This window comes from Pteropus alecto, unplaced genomic scaffold (assembly GCF_000325575.1).
Source record: "Pteropus alecto unplaced genomic scaffold, ASM32557v1 scaffold7, whole genome shotgun sequence".
Classification (NCBI taxonomy): domain Eukaryota; kingdom Metazoa; phylum Chordata; class Mammalia; order Chiroptera; family Pteropodidae; genus Pteropus; species Pteropus alecto.
In genome coordinates this window covers 16520911-16540154 of record NW_006494614.1, presented here as the reverse complement: position 1 = coordinate 16540154, position 19244 = coordinate 16520911, and the positions used below count along the sequence as shown (strand labels likewise).

At 33.5% G+C, this 19244-nt stretch overlaps 1 pseudogene; it reads left to right on the top strand.

The window, feature by feature from the left end:
- Positions 1 to 1807: 1807 nt before the first annotated feature.
- Positions 1808 to 1926, top strand: LOC112474938 (annotated as a pseudogene).
- The last annotated feature ends 17318 nt before the right edge of the window (positions 1927 to 19244 follow it).

Below are 19244 nucleotides of genomic sequence, written 5' to 3'. Positions count from 1 at the left end.
AAAATAGTTAGCATCTAAATAATTGTCAATATGATTAATAAACTTAATATTCATATTAACCAAAAGTCTTGAAAGGGAAAATAAAGTAAAATAATAATAGCAATATAAATTTAAATTCCTATAATATTTCAACAGAAAATTAAGAGGTAAGAAAGGAAGAATGAAGAAAGTGCTAATTTTTATATTCTGCACAGAGGGAGGTCAACAGATTTAGATTCATTTTTAATGCTCATAGAAAACTTTAGGGAATAACTGAATGGATAAATACATATGTATTTAATGCTAAGGTGATATAAAAGAATTAGGGTCAGTTGCTTTCAAATCATTAGTAGAGAAAGAGAAAGAAAGAAAACCTAATGAAGAAAAAAATCAAGAAATATTAGATGGCAAATGTAAAACAAGACCCAGTCAGTAGTAACAACTCTAAGTGTAAAAAGCAAAATCACTTATGTTGGCTTTTAAAGAAATACAACTATATGATGCAATATATAGAGAGGTCAAATTATGTCGTACACTTGAAACTTAAAAAATATTATAAACCACTGTTAACTCAATAAAATTAAATTATGTTAAATAAATACACAAAGCAACATGAAAAAATCCAACTGTATGTTCTTTATAAACAATCTATCAAAAATAATATAGAAAGCATAAAATAAATCAAGGATGAACAAAGATATTATGAGAAATGCAGACCAAAGAGAAGTAGGAGGTCTTGCTATCAACACTAAAATGAAATTCAAGGTAAAAGAAATTAAATGGAGAAAAAAAGAGATTTTAATGTTGCTAAAAATTACACAGTTATGACAAAGGGGAAAGACACCACTTTTCCCCCTATGAGTGCCGAGCTCCCCTCCCCTAGTCTCTCACAATTGTTAAGGCCCAAGCCTCCAGGAGTGCTTTCTCCTCAGGTCTCATACATATGCTCCTTCCACAGAGATGACTTATTTGATGAGTGAAATGAAAGGATCATTGCGCATTGTTGGACAACTCTCTTTGGCATGCTTTCTTAGAGCTACCTACCTAAAAACACAATCTATTCCATGTGGAAACCTTCTTGGAACATAGAATAGTACCATTAACACGTGGCATTGGAGAAATTCAGCCCCTCCCCACCCAAGCCACTAGAATGAATAGTAAAACAGTGTGCTTGCTATGTAGACACAGCTTCATGATATACTTCCCAGCATGTTCTTTCAACCTCAATGTTGCCCCTATCCCCACTATCTAGAAGTTCTGGGCCCACTACCTTTTCCCATCCTAGCTATTCCATTCATTAATAAATAAAATGAGTAGTAGAAAGTCTATTTTGGCTATAAATTCAAGCTAAATCCTTCAATTAAGTTTAGTATGCAACAAAGCTAATATTTAATCCCAGTCTGATTTCTGAGTATCTTTCTCAATTAGTTTATAAACTGGAAAGGAGAGAGCTGTGGGTAACTACACCCTCTAAACCTCCAAAATGGGGGCCATTAACTTTAATGAAAATACATTAAAGCAATATATAAGAAGAAATTGACAAAATCACATTCTAAAAGGGAGGCTTAAACATTCTCTTTCAATCCTTAACTGAACAAAAGGACAAAGAACAGAATAGAAGATAGGGAATTTGAACAAATAATAAGAAATTGAATGAAAAGATACATTGAAATTTGTGTTCTGCAGAGAAGATGTACATTCTTTTCATATAATCATGGAAAAATCTATAAAATTTGATTATGTGCTAAGCCCAAAATAGAATCTCAATAAATTCCAAAAAGTGACAATTCTACCTGCTATATCCTCTGATTATAAAAATAAAACTGGAGTCTATGGCCATGACACTCTGAACAAGCCCGATCCCATCTGATCTTGGAAGCTAAGCAGGATCAGACCTGGTTAGTACTTGGGTGGGAGACCACCTAGGAAGACCAGGTACTGTAGGTATAAAAAATAAAAAAAAAAAATAAGGGATTGTAAACTGACAAGGTCTTTGCAATCTGTGAGGTTAACCAAGGGTTGCCTCGCCTAAAATAAAATAAAAAATAAAACTGGAAATTAACAATATGAAACAACAGTAAAATTTTAAATAGATTAGAAATATTAGGTAATTTTAACCTCCTGTCAAAGGGACAATTAAAATCAGTTTCAGAAAATTAAAATAAATTATATCAGATACCTCTTATATACCTCATATCCTTCTTGGTCTCACCTCTGATTCCATCTATATTTATGGCAAATATTTCCACATAGATTTTAACCCATTTTATGCAAATAGCAATGAACCTCAAGGATGAGTCATAGTCAGCACTCATGGATTCTCAACCAGGAAATACGGGGCAATTAAGACCTTCAACAAAATGGGGATGAAAATCAGTGGAGAAATACTTCCTTTTGTCCTTTGGGGAGACAATTCTATGAAACATTCAGTATAGCCTTCAAAATGTCCCTATAGGATCAAGGATCATTTTCTCATAGGATTATCAATTCAATAATGCATGCACGTGATGGAGTTCCCTCCTTTTCCTGTTTCTCTCACCCTGATCTATCACTCCTGCTTCCTGGTATCACTTCCCAAACAAACTCCCTGTACACAAGCTCTTGTCTCAGGCTCACCTTTTCCTTTCCTGGGAACGCAGGATAAGTCGATAAGTCAGGCATCGTCCTGGAAAGCTCACTCTCTGAATGGTATCTGGAACCCATTTCACCAGTCAGAAAGCCACTGTGGAGGAAGGAATTTCAAATAACTGAGAGATGACTGGGAACATTATCGTGAAAGGATTGCCTATGAGCACTGAATATATTTAACTACAGAATTAAGACTAAAGCAAATGCAGAATAGGGTATCAGAACAGAATGTAAATGTTTTATATCTTAGTATTATGAAAATCATAAAACTAACAAAACTTGGAGAAAAAAGGGAGAACAAAATAAGAGCTACAGTAATTATATTACTTTATCTGTAGTAGTTTAGAGTTAAAATTTATTTAAAATGCTGACCCAAGAAGTAGAAATATAATAATATTTGACAATATAAAGAGTAAGAGAGATATTATTATCAACTAAAATCTGTTGTTGGAGAAAAGGGAACAGGGGGAAGAAAAATACCAGTTTTTAACACTGCTGGGTACGGAATTAAAGGGAATTAAAGGATACTGTTTGAAGTAATAGAAGACTAAGGGTATTAGGCAGTAGTGAAAAAAACTAACACAAACCTTTCTCAATATCAACAAAAACTACGTACTAGCATATATGCACATGCAAAGAAAAGAACAGTGAAAGACACTTTAAAAACTACTAAGACAGAGTATATAAAATAATACAATTAATCAAAGATCAAATTTATCTGAATATCAATAAACATAAAGTTAATTTATATACTGAAAGATTTTCAGACTGGATCAAAAAATAATACCCAACTCTGTGCTTTATACAAGAGACACATCTAAAGCAAAATGATACAGAAAAGATCAAAATAAATACTAGGCAAACACCTCCCCAAATAAAAACATGATCAGATCTTAATCTCAAAAAAGGTAAAATTCTGGTCAAAACAGTAAACAATAAACAAAAATAAGAACTTTCTTAAACCTAAAGGGCACAATTCATAGTATATAATTATGAATCTTTTATGTACCAGATAATGCTCCTGTAAATTTTATAAAGCAAAACTTACAGAACCTACAAAGAGAAATAGAAACATATTCCAGTAATACAATTTACCATATTATTAAAACTAAAGGCACAATCATATAATCCCATCAAATGCAACCAAAAAAGCATTTAGAAAATGATCGAACCATTCTTGATTACAAACACCCAAGTAAAACAGAAAAAAAAAATTACTATATACTTAACATGAAAATTCTATCTCAGCCCCCAAGTCAGCATCATGCTTACGAGGAAAACAAGAGAGGCATTCCTACCAAAAATTTTGTACAAAACAACTATGACCACTATCATTACTATCATATAATACTGTGCTCGAGGAAGAAGCCAGTGCAGTTAACCAAGAGAAAGAAATTAGAGATAAGTGAATGGGAAGTGAAGAGCTAAAACCTTCGTTATCAAAATGATTACAAACTGGAAAACTCAAAAATGGCTTTTTCATATACAAATAGTAATCAGATAAAATATGAAAATCAAGTTGCTATTTACAATAGCAGCAAAAAGATTAAAAACAGAAATGAGCTTAACAAGAAAGTGTTAAGACCTATACAAAAACAATAAGAACAAAACTTTAAAACATTTCCAAAGGATACAGAAGAAATGAACAAATGGAAACATATTATATTCTTAGATAAGTCAGCCAAATATTATAAAAACATCAATTCAATTAAATATGATTTTTAAAACACTAAAAAGTTTTTAAAAAAACTAAACAAAATTATTTTAAAGTTTATAAGGTAAAATATCAAGGAAAATTCTAAAGATGAAAATAGGATGGAAGGTCTAGGGTCACTAGATATTAAAATATATTTTATAGTCTCAAAAATTAAAACAATATTGGCACATGAATAGAAAGGAAGAGAATAGAAATTTCAGAAATAGATCTAAATACATAAAATAAATTTGATAAAGGTGGAATTTCAAATCAAAGTCCAAAAATGGACTTTTAACAAATAGTGTCAGGACAATAGCCATTTGGAAAAAAATTAAGTTGAAACCACAGTTCACAGTGTATACAAGTATAAACTCTATAGGAAATAGAACTAAAAAAATTGTTAGATGAAAATAAAGAAGTTTTTTATAAACCTACAGTGATTTAAAATAAGTGACTGATAAATTTTACATAGAAATAAATTATGAATGGCAAAAAGAAAATAAGCAAAATAAAAAAATGAGACAAATTGGGGCAGAGGGGTCATATCAGTGATAGAGAATCTCTCTAATATATAAATAAATCCTAGAAATAAATATCAATAAACTAATAGAAAATTAAGAATATAAACATGTAGTTCAGAAATGTAAATGGCTTTTAAACAAATCACACAGTAAGGGAATCACAAATTAAAACAATTTGAGATATCTATCAGAAGGGAAAAGTAGGCACTTATATTGCTGATGAATGTGTAAACTGCTTAAAACCATGGAGGATAATATTGTTAGATGAAAATAAAGAAGTTTTTTATAAACCTACAGTGTGTCAAAATAACAATGACATACCTTCTGACCCATTATTTCCATTTCTGGGAATCTGTCCTACAGATATATTTAGATGTACATGAAATTGATTTACAAAGTTGTTCAATGAAACATTGTTTGTAATAGCAAAGATTGGAAGCAACCCAAATATCCATCAATAGAAGATTGGTAAATTAACTCTGGATATCCATAACAATGGAATACCATGAGGCTATTTTTTTTTTAAGTGAGGATGCTTACTATGTAATGATATGAAAAGACTTGTATTAGTTTCCGAGGGCTACTATAACAAATCATCACAAACTGAGGGGCTTGAAAGCAACAGAAATTTATTCTCTTATAGTTCTGGAGATGAGAAGTCTGAAATTAAGGTGTTGGCAGGGCCACATTCCCTCTGAAAGCCCTAGGAATGATCAGTTCCATGTTTTCTCCTGGCTTCTTGTGGTTGCTGGCAATCTTTAGCATTCCTTGACTTGTAGATATCACTTCAATTTCTGACCTCCATCTGCATATGGTGTTCTTCTCTAGATCAGTGTTGGATTAAATAACAGGGTACTACAGCTGGCCAAATTGACATATAAATCCAACCATCACAATCGCCAAGATATATACTAAGTAAAAAATAAATCAAGGTACACAATGGTGTGTAAAATATGCTACCTTTTATTTACCAAAAAAAGAAGAAAAATTCACATTGCTTGTATTTGCATAAATTCTGAATGGATTCTCATATGTGTGCATGTGTAAGTAGTTAGAGACAAGGAAAAGAACAAAAATTCACTATACATAGCTTTATATATCATTTTGACTTTTGGACCATTGAATGTATTACTGAAGCAAAATGTTTAACTAAAAAAATATACAACAGTAAGATCCATGATACTGGTGCTGGGGAAAGGTAGATCATTAGAACAAAATACAAAATGTAAAACTAGACACACATACACACACACATACACACTTCTACTCACTAAACGTGGCATTTTAATTGAGTAGTACAACTATAGGGGAATTTTATGTTCTTTTGCTTATCTGTATTGTCTCTTCTGCAGCAAGAGAAAACCAATTTAAATACCTTTAATCCCTTTTGGAAAGTTTAGTAGAGGCAAATGATTATGGATCAAACCTTTTGAAAATTAGAGAATTCCTCTTTTTCCTAAAAATGTATAAAAACTGATAGCCTCTCCTATTGTTTTTAAAGATACATTTCTTCCCCTGAAGGTTTTGAAAGGAGGAAAGAAATGAGAAAGGCCCAGAAACTTCACTAATTGTAGAGTTCAGAGGTTTGTGAAACTCAGAATTAAAAGTGAGAAATGAGCTTTGGGGCAAGTGTTTGGCATGATTATCTCTTTGCTATTACTCACTTATTTCCATTAACACTTTCTACACACTGAATAACCTTGTGCAGAGCCATGGCTGCCAATTCCATATGTGTGTGATTGAATCCCAAATCAAAGTTCCATACAGATCTTCCTTCTATTTGGTGAACATGTCCATATGGACATCCCACAAGAAACACATGTTTAAAATGGAGCTACTCATCTCTCACCTCTTCCATCATAGATCTGCTCTTCTTCCAGTCCCCATTTAAGTCCATGTCACTGTCATTTCCTTAGTGACTGAGGGCCTCTTCTCTCTCCCTTCTCTCCCATATCTAATTGATCACCAAGTGTTGTCAATCCTCTCATAAATAACTCCACAATTCATTTATAGTGTTATCATCGACTCACTCATTATCTTTTTCACCAGGTTTATTGATATATAATTAACATATATCACTATGTGTTTAAAGTACAAGCATAAGAGTTTGACTTAAATATATTGTAAAATGATTGCTGCATTAAGTTTAGTTAGCATCAGGCATTTTACTGTATGAAGATACAATAAGAAAAGGCAAAAAAGAAAAAGAAAAAACATTTTCCTTGTGATGAAAACTCTTAGGATTTACCCTTTTAACAACTTTCATATATTTCATACAGCAGTGATAACTATTGTCACCATGTCGTACATCACATCCCTAGAACTCATTTATTTTAAAACTGGAAGTTTGTACCTTTTGACAAGATTTTTCCAATCTCCTCTGCCCCTACCGCTTACTTCTGGTAACCACAAAACTGATCTCTTTTTCTATGAGTTGGGGTTTTGTTTTAGATTCCACACATAAGTGAGATCATACAGGATTTGTCTTTCTCTGACTTATTTCACTCAGCATAATGCCTTCAAGGTCAATTCATGTTTTTGTAAATGGTAGGATTTCCTCATTTTTTATGGCTGAAAGTGTTCCATTACACCCACACAACTTCTTTATCCAGTCACCTATCAATAAATAGACACTTAGTTTCTTTCCATGTCTTGGCTACTATAAATAATGCTGCCATGAATATGGAGATGCAGATATCTTTTCAAGTTAGTGTTTTTGTTTCCTCCAAATATATTCTCAAAAGTCAAATTGCTGGATCATATGGAGCTCTATTTATAATTTTTTGAGGACCCTCCATACTGTTTTCCATAATGCCTATACCAGTTACATTCCCACCAACAGAGAACAAGGGTTCCCTTTTCTCCACATCCTTACTGACATTTATCTCTTGTCTTTTTGATGATGGCCATTCTAACAGGTGTGAAGTGATATCTCATTGTGGTTTTGATATGCTTTTCTGAAATGATTAGTAATGTTCCCCATTCTTTCATGTACCTATCGACTATTCACATGGAAAAATGTCTATTCAGGTCCTTTGCCCATTTTTAATTAGATTATTTATTTATTTATTGCTATTCAGTTGTGTTTTTTAAATTTTTTGGATATTAACCCCTTATTAGATAAATGGTTTGCAAATATTTTCTCCCATTTTGTAGGTTTTTACTTTGTTGATTTGTTGATAAATCTGCCCATAATCTTATGAAGATTCCCTTATATGTAACTTCTCTCTTTTCTCTCACTGCTTTTAAATTTCCTTGTCTTTGACTTTTGATAATTTAATTATAGTGTATCTAGTGTACCCCTATTCAGATTAAATTCATATTTGGGGTCCTTTGGGCTTCTTGGATTTGGGTGTCTCTCTCTCCACATTGGGAAAGCTTTCAACCATTATTGTTTTAAATATTCTTTCTGTCCCTTTCTCTTTCTCTTCTTCTGTAATATTCATAATGTAATAGATATTGTTTCTTTTCATTGTGTCTCATAAGTCCCTTAAGCTTTCCTCACTCTTATTCACTTTTTTTTCTTTTTGCTCTTCTGACTGGATAATTTCAAATGTCCTAACTTTTAGGTCACTGATTCTTTCTTCTATGTGGTTTAGCCTGCTTTTAAAACTCTCTATTCAATTCTTTAGTGCAGTTATTATAGTTTCAGCTCAAGAATTTCTGGTATTTTTTAATGGTTTTTCTTTGTCGAACTCATTCATGCATTGTTTTCTTAATTTGGTTTAGTTGTCTGTTCTTATAGTACACTAAACTTTAAGAAAATTATTTTGAATTCTTTGACAGTTCATAGGTCTCCAATTTTAGGGTCAGCATGAACTTTATTAGTTTCCTTGGGTAGTGTCACATTTACCTGGTTTTTCATGATCCTTTATTCCTTATGTTGGTATTTGTACATTTGAGTAAGTGATCTCCTCTCCCAGGCTTTGCAAGTTTGTTATGGCAGAGACGGTTCTTCACTAGTCAGCTCAGTGGGGTTTCTGGATGTGCCTGCTGGTAAGGTCCTTGGGCAGGTGGGGCCTAATATTAGGTTATATTTTGGGGTGAGGCAACTCTTTAAGCTATAGTTGGGGATGGAGAAATGCCACTGACTGAGAACAGCTGGATTGGTTTGCTGGCTTAGTCCCCTGTCCAAGTGAGAGTTACTGTCCCTTCCTCAGGCTCAGTGGGAGAAGCTGCTCCAAGGCTACTAGGAGGGGTAATGTGGTGAACTCCTTGGCTTCCTGGATTCTCTGCTCAGGCTTGCTGGGTTGGGAGTGGGTACTATACTCAGCAGTTGGTGGGCCTATGAATTAGCTTTCTGGCCCTGATGGGGCTGCAAGACAGGACCTAGAGCCTGCATGGCTCATTGTTTGGAGACTTGAATCAGACAAGAGTGTGTACTGACTATCCTGGTCAGCTGAGGCCACTGGTTTTGCTCTACAGACAGGGAAAGCCAAATGCTGTGTTCTTTGTTCAAGTGCCATTGTCAGCAAGGCTGTTGGTTGGGCTACATAGATTCCTGTGTGCTCTGGTAAGGTTCCCTTGTTGGATGAGCTGAAGGCTATATACAACAATAAGTGGGGCTATGAGTTACTGTCCCTTCCTCAGGCTCAGTGGGAGAAGCTGCTCCAAGGCTACTAGGAGGGGTAATGTGGTCAGCACGTAGCCATTCCTCTTAACCTTCCAATGCAGTCTGTCTTGGTCTCTGTCATACAGGCAGTGCTTCAGCCATAAACCCACATTCTAGGATTCTTTCAGTGGTGTTTTGTCCATGAAGAGTTGTTAATTATTTTCTTGTAAAGGGGCACAAAATCAGAAACAACCTATGTTACCACCTTGGAAACATCATTCTCTCATTTCTTATCTGCAATTCCTGAACAGTTTAATCCATCTTTCCCATTACTATAAAAGTTATTGTTCCAAAATAAAATCTTATTCTATCTAAAAATTCTTTTGACTTCTACTAAATTGTATTATATATAATAGAAGCTCCCTCCAAAAACTCTTATTAAATTAATAAATAAATAGATGATTACATAATGGGCAGTGAATAGATTTAGGCACAGTTATTTTCAGACTCATTAGCCATAAAACAATTGATAGAAGAAATGCCAATCAGTTAATGCCATTTGATAGTCCTTAACCTCTGAAACAACTGTTCATAACACATCAAACTATTGTAGATGAAGATTTTTTGTTAGTTTCTTGATTTTATTTTATTAAATCAATCAGGGACAATGATTATACTGTAAATGAAATTTTGGAATTCAGTACACGAATATATAATAATAAACAATATGATTTCTGCTATGCTACAGAAACAATGGAGATGTGTTTCCTAGTGGTAATTAAAATTCAGAATTCTTTCAGCATCAAATCCATATACATTGTACAACACAAAGGAATGCTCCCCCTAAAATAAAGTGACTAGTTCTCATTCATTAAATTGTCATTCAAAACACATTCTTTTTAAGTGTACCTAAATACATTTCTGTAAAGCTAAAAGCATCCAGAGATATATAGCTCTCCTCTTGCTATAAATTTAAATGAAATCTGGATCTGTATTTTTACGAATTAATAAAAATGTTACTTAGGCAATCTGGATTTTGTGGTTAATCAAGAGACTTGTATCTTTAAGAGAGTATCCTAGCAACCCCTCAGCAGCTAAGGAAAGACCCAACTGACAATATATACCAATTTAATTATGCTGCTGGTCTCCATCAAACTTTGCAGTTAATCAAAAAGATATTTAAAAACAGAAACAGAAATTAAGCCACAGCTGAAAATGAAAACTACTGGTTAAGGGGCATAAGGGAAGAGTTTCATAACTAAATGAGAACTTTTTACTCTGGAACATGTTTATCAATAAACAGAATAACAATGAAATTGGTACAGTTATGATTGCTTTGAGGTGTCAGAACCAATATATTAATTACCCTAAGAGACTGCTAGTCCCAGGGCCAAAATTACATTAGGATAATCACAGCTTTATATGTGAATTCAAAAGTTGCAATCCCACTAAATTTTCAATAGCCCATTCAAATGTGCATTTTTCTAGTGGCAATGCAATTTATGGGACCTAAGTCCTGGAGAAATGTTTCCCTTGAGTACACATTTGGAAATATAGCTAATTTCATCACCACCACCAATTCCAACCACCACTTCTCCTACCCCATAATCACCACCACTGTTTTACATGGCCCGATACTTGGCAGCACCTTCATCTGTTTATCAGATATTACACAGAACAGGTCTATCCTAGTTGAGGTGTCTTTTTTTTTAAAAAAAAATACTTATAAATCAAAGAAGCAGGGAAAGACAGATGGAGACTTATAGCAAACAAAATTGAGACTCATGAAAACATGACCTACTTTGTTGATAAACACTTCCTCTGGATGTATATGGGAATTCGTGTTTATATACATTTGTCTTCACAGATGCTAAGGAGTGGACGCATGAGAAATTTGAATACTTAGTTCTAATTTTTTATTTTATCTAACATATTCCCTATATATAAGCTAATTTCTTTTAGATTTTAAGATTTCTTAAACCTCAAGCACAGAAACTACTTGCCTGAACCATTAAGTACACACACAGAGACCTATGCACATTTTATCAAACTTCAAAAAAGCTTAACTTTTCAATTAAAGAAACTTGTTGCCATAATAATATGCATGCTCACAGAGAACTTCAAATTTAAACCATGTTGATTCATTTTTCTTCAGGAAATGCTGTAGGATAACATTTTGAAGGGTGGGGTTTATGGGCTAGAATGGAAGAATGCACTGTGATCTATCCAATTGTTTTGGTGCTGGTTACTCCAATAGTATTCCTCTTTCCTGATCAGTTCAAATTTTCTGATATATGAACCACAGAGAACTGAGTTACAGACCATAACTGGTTGTAGCCATAAAAAAAGACAGTGGTTTTGTTCTAGTCCAGACAGTGCACAGTGTGAGAGTCCAAAAGTAAGTCCATACAGTGCACTTGTACACTGTGATCCCAACCCCTAAGGGCTAAACGTGAATTTGCAAAACCTTGCAGGTAGCCATTTCTGTCTATAAAGGAATGCCCCTCCCACTACCACCTACTAGCATTACCTTAGAGCAGTGGTTCGCAAACTTGAACTGCAACAAGATCCCCCGGAGGGCTTGTTAAAATACAGCCTGACTCACTCCCAGAGTCTGATTCAGGAGGTCTGAAGTGAAGCCTGAGAAAGTGGGAAGTCTAATAAATTCCCAGAGGACACTGCTACAGTTCTGTGGGGACACATATTGAGAATTGCTGCCTAAAGTGTAAAGCAAATTTGTCTATTTAAATAATGCTGAATCTATTTTTCAAGAAGAAAACTGGCTATTGTCCAGGGAAATGCCATTTCTTGCCTAAGACCAAGGAGTGTATATTTATTATAAAACTAGACTACAGAATTATGGGCCCCATTGACTCTGGCCCTTGCTGATAATGTTTGAGGTAATAACATAACAGATTTTCCTGCCTGCATATTGATTCTATTTCTCTACTGAAAAATATTTTAGATAAATACATACAGATTTGTATTGATTACTTGAAGGAGCTCCTTTGTAAGTGCTTAGGAGAGTAAATATTACAGGTATCACTGATATTAGAAGCAAATGTTGAATCTAAATTTAAGATTGGGGGAAATTCTTTTAGAAGAAAAAAAATTCTAATAAACCTTTGTTTCTAGGTATAATCAGAAGTTTTCAGTATCCATGACTGCTTATGTGGGGTAAATTTCAGGCTGTTTTTATCAGGATAAAAAAAAAAAATCTGAAGTCTATGATGTCCTGTTACAGATTGTGTGAAAAATGTGACTAACCAGGATCTACATCAACTGGGACAGGAATTCTGAAATTTGATATTCAGGTCAGAGAGAGAAGAAAGGCAGCCACCTTTAGCTATGCTATTCAGGGCACTTCCTGGTTGTACTGGCAGGGGTGCTTCGTCCTGAATTCTAATGCCCTGCCTTCATACCACAATGTGGGCTCCTGATTCCTATCTGTTACTCCTCCATGGAAACGGCTGGTGAAGCAAAACTATGTGTGTAAACTGCTTCTCCCACAGGCTGCTTGTTCAGAGAGGCAGGAAAGTGCTTTCTATGGAAGACCGTAACCCCTGCGTGGTCTATAAAGACAAAAGCCACTTTAACAATGGCAGGTTACAGGGTAAAATGACACTTTTAGTTATTAAACTTCCATATTGACCAGATTCTGTTAAAAAAGGTGGGGCCTTGACACGAGATAAAAGGAATTGCTGAATAGGTAATACTTTCCTTCTGCTTACATGCCTATCTATTTTACTTATTCTCTTAAGAACACATTATCTCATTTAATCCTCATAATAACCTTGTAAAATATGATTAGCCCTATTTCACATCTGAGGAACTTTAAGAAAAGATAAATTACTTGACCAAAGCTATAATTAGTAAGTGGCAAACTCCAACCCAACTCTTGATCCAAAAACATTGTTCTTTCTACCCTACTCTGGCTACCCCTTTCTAATTTTTATTTTGTTCTGGATTGAAATAGACTATGTTCATTTATATGGACACATATTTCACAAATGTAGCACTTAGTATGGGTAGAGTTCTATGAACTCTAAAGCATAGTTTAAATGTCTTGCATACCTATCTTACCTACTGCTGAAATTGTTCACCCTTTAATAACAAAATGAACTTCATAGTGCAACCCCATGGTGTAATTGTATCTTATTACAGAAATGAATTGTTTTTGAAATAAGTCATGTTGATTAAGCAACTAATGCTTATTCCATTAAGAGCCTTTCAATATTTTTTTCATAAGAGCCATTAATTTAAAAAATTTTAATTGGAAAATACAGTAAATATATTTTTTTTATGTCAAAAATTTCTTCATTAGAGGAAAATGCCACAGAAATCCTGATGATTCCAGACAGAGGAGTAGGAGTAGGGAGTCCATCCTTCCCCTGCACAATGCCACCAGCCCTGTAGGTGAGCACATCACATAAACCAGCCAACCAGACTTTTGCAAGTTATGGGAAAGATTTTCTCTTTTTTGAGGTGGGTGCCAGCTGAAGGGATAATATAGCTTTGAGGCTGCCAATTGCAATATTGTTACCAAATGTAGAATTTATCTGGTAATGATACCTAGCAAGGCTAAGAGGCAGACAGAGTAAGTACTACTATTTGAACCTCAGGATTAAACCACACTTTCTTGAGCTTTCCAGATCCAAGTAAAAAATAATTTCCTTATTTTGCTTAAGCCAGTTGCATTTTATTTCTTTGGACTTTTTAAATTGAAACTACTGAATGTAGTCTAGTACCTGTGTAACCTATCACTTACATATTACAATCTATTAACCCCAACTGTAATAATAAGTACCTACTTTAGAAGAACATGAGGATTAAATGCACTAAATAAAGCACACACATAAAAACACTAACTGCCATGCCTGGCATTCAACAAATATCACTTCTCACCATTTTCTCTTGATTTCCTTTCTAAAGTCTCAACAACAATAATTTGAGCACTTATGTTCTAAATGTTTTTCATGTATCAACTCATTTAATGTATACAGCCACCATGAGATAGGTACTTTCACTAGCCCCATTTTACAGAGGAGAAAAGGAGGCACAGAAAGGTTTTATAACTTATCCAAGGATTTACATAAACCTTGTGGGAGAGCTGAAATACAAATTGTCACATTATGCAATCATAAATTCCTGCGTTCTCTGGATTTCATTTCTTTTTGCTGTGAGGCTATCAACTCTCCCCTCTCCGTATGTCACCAAAACTGTCTTCAGAAAATCTTTCCAAAGTTTAGGTTTTCTCCTCTTCTGAGGATTAGGAAACAAACTCATCAATCTTACTGCACAATTAATACTGAATAAAGTCAAGAAAGTTCTAAGTGCAAATCTAAGAGGTCAATAAAATACAGATGTTTTAGGATAGTTAATCTGGAGGTTTAAAAGCTTGTTATACACACACACACACATACCCATGATCTATTTTCTTTTTTTATTATTTATTTTTCATTTATTTTTTTCAATTTCAGTTGATATTCATCATTATATTAAGTTTCAAGGGTATATCATAATGGTCATTTACACAACTTAACGAAATTATCACCCCGATAAGTCTAGTACCCACCTGACACCATACATAGTTATTACAATATTATTGACTATATTCTCTATGCTGTACTTTACATACTCATAACTGTTTTTGTAACTAGCAGTTTGTATATCTTAATCCCTTCACCTTTTCCCCCTACCCCCTAATCCCCTCCCATTTGGTAACCATCAGTTTGTTTTCTGCATCTGTGAGTCTGTTTCTGTTTTGTTTGTTCATTTAGATTTTTAGATTCCCCATATGAGTAAAATTGTATGGTATTTGTCTTTTTCTATCTGACTTATTTCACTTAGCATAGTACCCTCTAGTTTCATGTCACAAATGATAAGATTTCATTCTGTTTTATGACCAAGTAACATTCCATTGTATATATGTACCACATCTTTATACCATCGGCTATTGATGGACACTTGGGTAGCTTCCATATCTTGGCTATTGTAAATAGTGCTGCAATGAGTACGGGGATCCATATACACCTATCCCTCAATTTACATGGATTATCTGTTCCACATGTCTTTTTTTTACACAGAAGAAAATCACATAAAAAGTGTATACCAATACAAAGAAATACTAAAGAACTAGGCCAATTTAAGTTATAAAAATATTTGTTTCACATATTTTCATAAAAAACGCTAATGAAAATTCAGAAAAACCAAAATAAATTTTATTCGCTGTTGGTGTCTGTATTGTAATCTAAAGCAACCAACCTTCTCTTCTTAACTGGCACAAAGTCACCATCATCAGTCTAAATATTTGGAAGTACTACTTTGATTTCATTATTTATGTTTGTTTTTGGGTAATCTTTCTCTAAACTCATCTTTTGCTAAGTTTTCATAGATTCTTTGGTATTTACTGCAACATTTTAAAAAATCTTTTTGAAATTTTAAGGCTCGCTGGATGTTTGGATCAATATGCAGAATTGCAGTATCCAGTTTTGTGGTCAATTGAAGAAGAGCTTTGTAAATATTTTCTGCAGTGAATGAAACTGGTTCAAGGTCTCTGCTGTATTCATGGGCTGGATTGGCTTCAGATATTAAGTGAATTAATTCATTATCAGTTAATTTGTGATCAACCAGTAATTTGTTAATATCATTTACATTCAAATTGTCAAAGCCTTCTTCTTGAAATTTATTAAATAAATTAATAATGCTAGTTGATCCCTCTTCAGTTGTTGGAACTATATTCCCTGATTCAACCACTTCTGGCCATATTGCTTTCCAGCAAGCATTTAAATCTGACAGCTTTATATCACTCAAAGAGCTGAAGCAATATTCTTGATATAACTTAAAATTGTATATTTATTCCAGGCTTCTGTAACCATGATTCATTATCTTCAAGTTTATTAAAAGTATCATTAAAACTTCATTTAACATAATTAATCTTAAAGATGGACATAATGCCTTGATCTAGAAGTTGGGTCAAAGAAGTTGTATTTGGTGGCAAATATACAACTTTTATTTTTAGATGTTCTAAATTGTGTGGATGACCACGTGCATTAGCTAAAAATAAAAGTATTTTAAAAGAAAGATATTTTTCCTTCATATAATTTTCAGCCTCTACAGCAAAAGATTTGTAAAACCAATCCCGAAAAACACCCATGCTTTTTTATTTGCTATCCAATGAACAGGAAGATCATTAATAATTGTGTGTTAGTAAGTATTAGTTCTGTGTACATTGCTGAGTTAAGCTATTGTTTTTTAGAAAGAGTAATCACCCATAATGGAAATGAAAAGAAAGAACTATGTAAAATAAGACTGCGTAAATGGAAACCATGTATAAAAAGTCCATGTAAACTGGGGGAATAGTTATCATGTATTAAAAAACCCAGTAAAAAAAAATATGGCGTAAATCGAGGGATGCGTGTATCTTTTTTAATTAGTGTTTTCAAATTCTTCAGATAAATATCCAGATGTGTAATTGCTGGGTCTAAAGGAATATCCATTCTTAATTTTTTAAGGAACCTCCAGACTGTTTTCCATAGTGGCTGCACCAAATTGCAATCCCATCAACAGTGCGCAAGGGCTCCCTTTTCTCTACATCCTCACCAACACTTGATTTTTGATATATTGATGATAGCCATTCTGACAGGTATGAAGTGATATCTCATTGTGCTTTTAATTCGCATTTCTCTGATGATTAGTGACCTTGAGCATCTTTTCACATGTCTATTGGCCATCTTTTCATATGTCTATTGGCCATCTGTATGTCTTCTGGAGGAATGCCTATTCAGGTCCATTTTTTAATTAAATTATTTGTTTTTTTCTGTGTGTTAGGTTGTATGAGTTATTGATAAATTTTGGATATTAACCTCTTATTGGATGTATCGTTGGCAAATATATACTCCCATTGGGTAGCTGTCTTTTCATTTGCTTAATGGTTTATTTTGCTGCACAAAAATCTTTAGTTTGATGTAGTCTCATTGTTTTTGTTTCCCTTGCCCAAGGAGATATATTGGAAAAAAATACTAAGATCGATGTCAAAGGGATTACCACCTCTGTTTTATTCTAGAAGTTTTATGGTTTGGGTTTTACGTTTAAGTCTTTATGTTGAATCAATTTTGAGTTTATTTTTGCATATGGTATAAGAAAGTAGTAGTTTCATTTTTTTTTTTTTATGTGTATCTGTCCAGTTATCCAAACACCACTTATGGAATGGACTGTCTTTACTACACTGTATACTCTTGCCTCCTTTGTCATAGATTAATTGACCATATAGGTGTGGATTTATTTCTGGGCTCTGCACTCCATTCCATTGATCTATGTGACTGTTTTTATGTCAGTACCATGCCATTTTGATTATTATGAACTTGTAGTATAGTTTGATATCTCCAACTTTGTTCTTTTTCTGAGGATTCCTTTGGCTATTCAGGATCTTTTATAGTTCCATATAAATTTTAGGGTTATTTGTTCTAGTTCTATGAAAAATGCCATTGTTATTTTTAAAGGGATTGCATTGAATTTGTAGATTGCTTTGGGTAGTACGGACATTTTAACAATGTTAATTATTCCTAACCATGAGCATGATATATCCTTCCATTTATTTATATCTTCTTCAAATTCTTTCTTCAGTGTCATATTTTCTCCAGGACAAGTCGTTTTCATCCTTGGCAAATTTTCTCCTAGGTATTTTATTCTTTTTGATGTAATTGTAAATGAGATTGTTTTCTTAATTTATCTTTCTGATAGTTCATTATTGGTGTATAAAAATGCAACCAATTTCTGAATATTAATTTTATATTCTGTACTTTAGTGAATTCATTCATTAGTTCTAACATATTTTTGGTGGATTATTTAGGGTTCTCTAAATAGTATAATGTCATCTGCAAATAATGACAGTTTTACTTTTTCCTTTCCAATTCAGATGCTTTTTTTTTTTTTTAATCTGATTGCTGTGGCTATAGGACTTTCCATACTATGTTGACTAAAAGTGGTGAAAGTGGGTATCTTTGTGTTGTTCCTGATCTTAAAGAAAAAGCTTCCAGCTTTTCACTGTTAGATATATGAGGTTAGCTGCAGTTCGTCTCATGTGGTCTTCATTATGTTGAGGTATATTCTCCCTCTCCCCATTTTCCTGAGAGCTTTTTTCATAAATGGATGTTAGATTTTGTCAAATGCTTTTTGCATCTATTGATATGATCATGATTTTTATCTTTCATTTTGTTTATGTGGTATATCACATTAATTGACTTGAACATACTGAAACAAACTGACATCTGGGGAATAAATCCCACTTGATGTAGTTTTGTTATTTCTTTAATGTATTGCTGTATTTGGTTTGCTAATATTTTGTTGGGAATATTTGCACCTATGTTCATCAGAAATATTGGCATATAATTTCTTTTTTTTTGTAGTGTCTTTGGTTGATATCAAGGTAATGCTGGCCTCATAAAATGAACTTGGGAGCCTTTCTTCAATTTTTTGGAATAGTTTGAGAAGGATAGGTGTTAACTCTTTGACTGTTTGGTAAAATTTATCTGTGAAGCCATGTGGTTCAGGACTTTGGTTTGTTGGGAGTATCTAAATTACTGGTTTGATTGTGTTTGTAGTTATCTGTTCAGATTTTCTATTTCTTCCTGATTCTTCCTTGAAAGATTTTATGTTTCTAGGAATTTTTCCAGTTCTTCCAGGTTGTACAATTGTTGGCATATAATTGTTTCTTATTATTTCCTTATAATAATTTATATTTCTGTGGTGTCAGTTCTCACTTTTCCTATCTCTGATTTTATTTGGGCTCTTTTTTCCTGATGAGTCTGGCTAAAGATTTATCAAGTTGTTTATCTTTTGAAAGAACCAGCTCGTGGTTTCATTGATC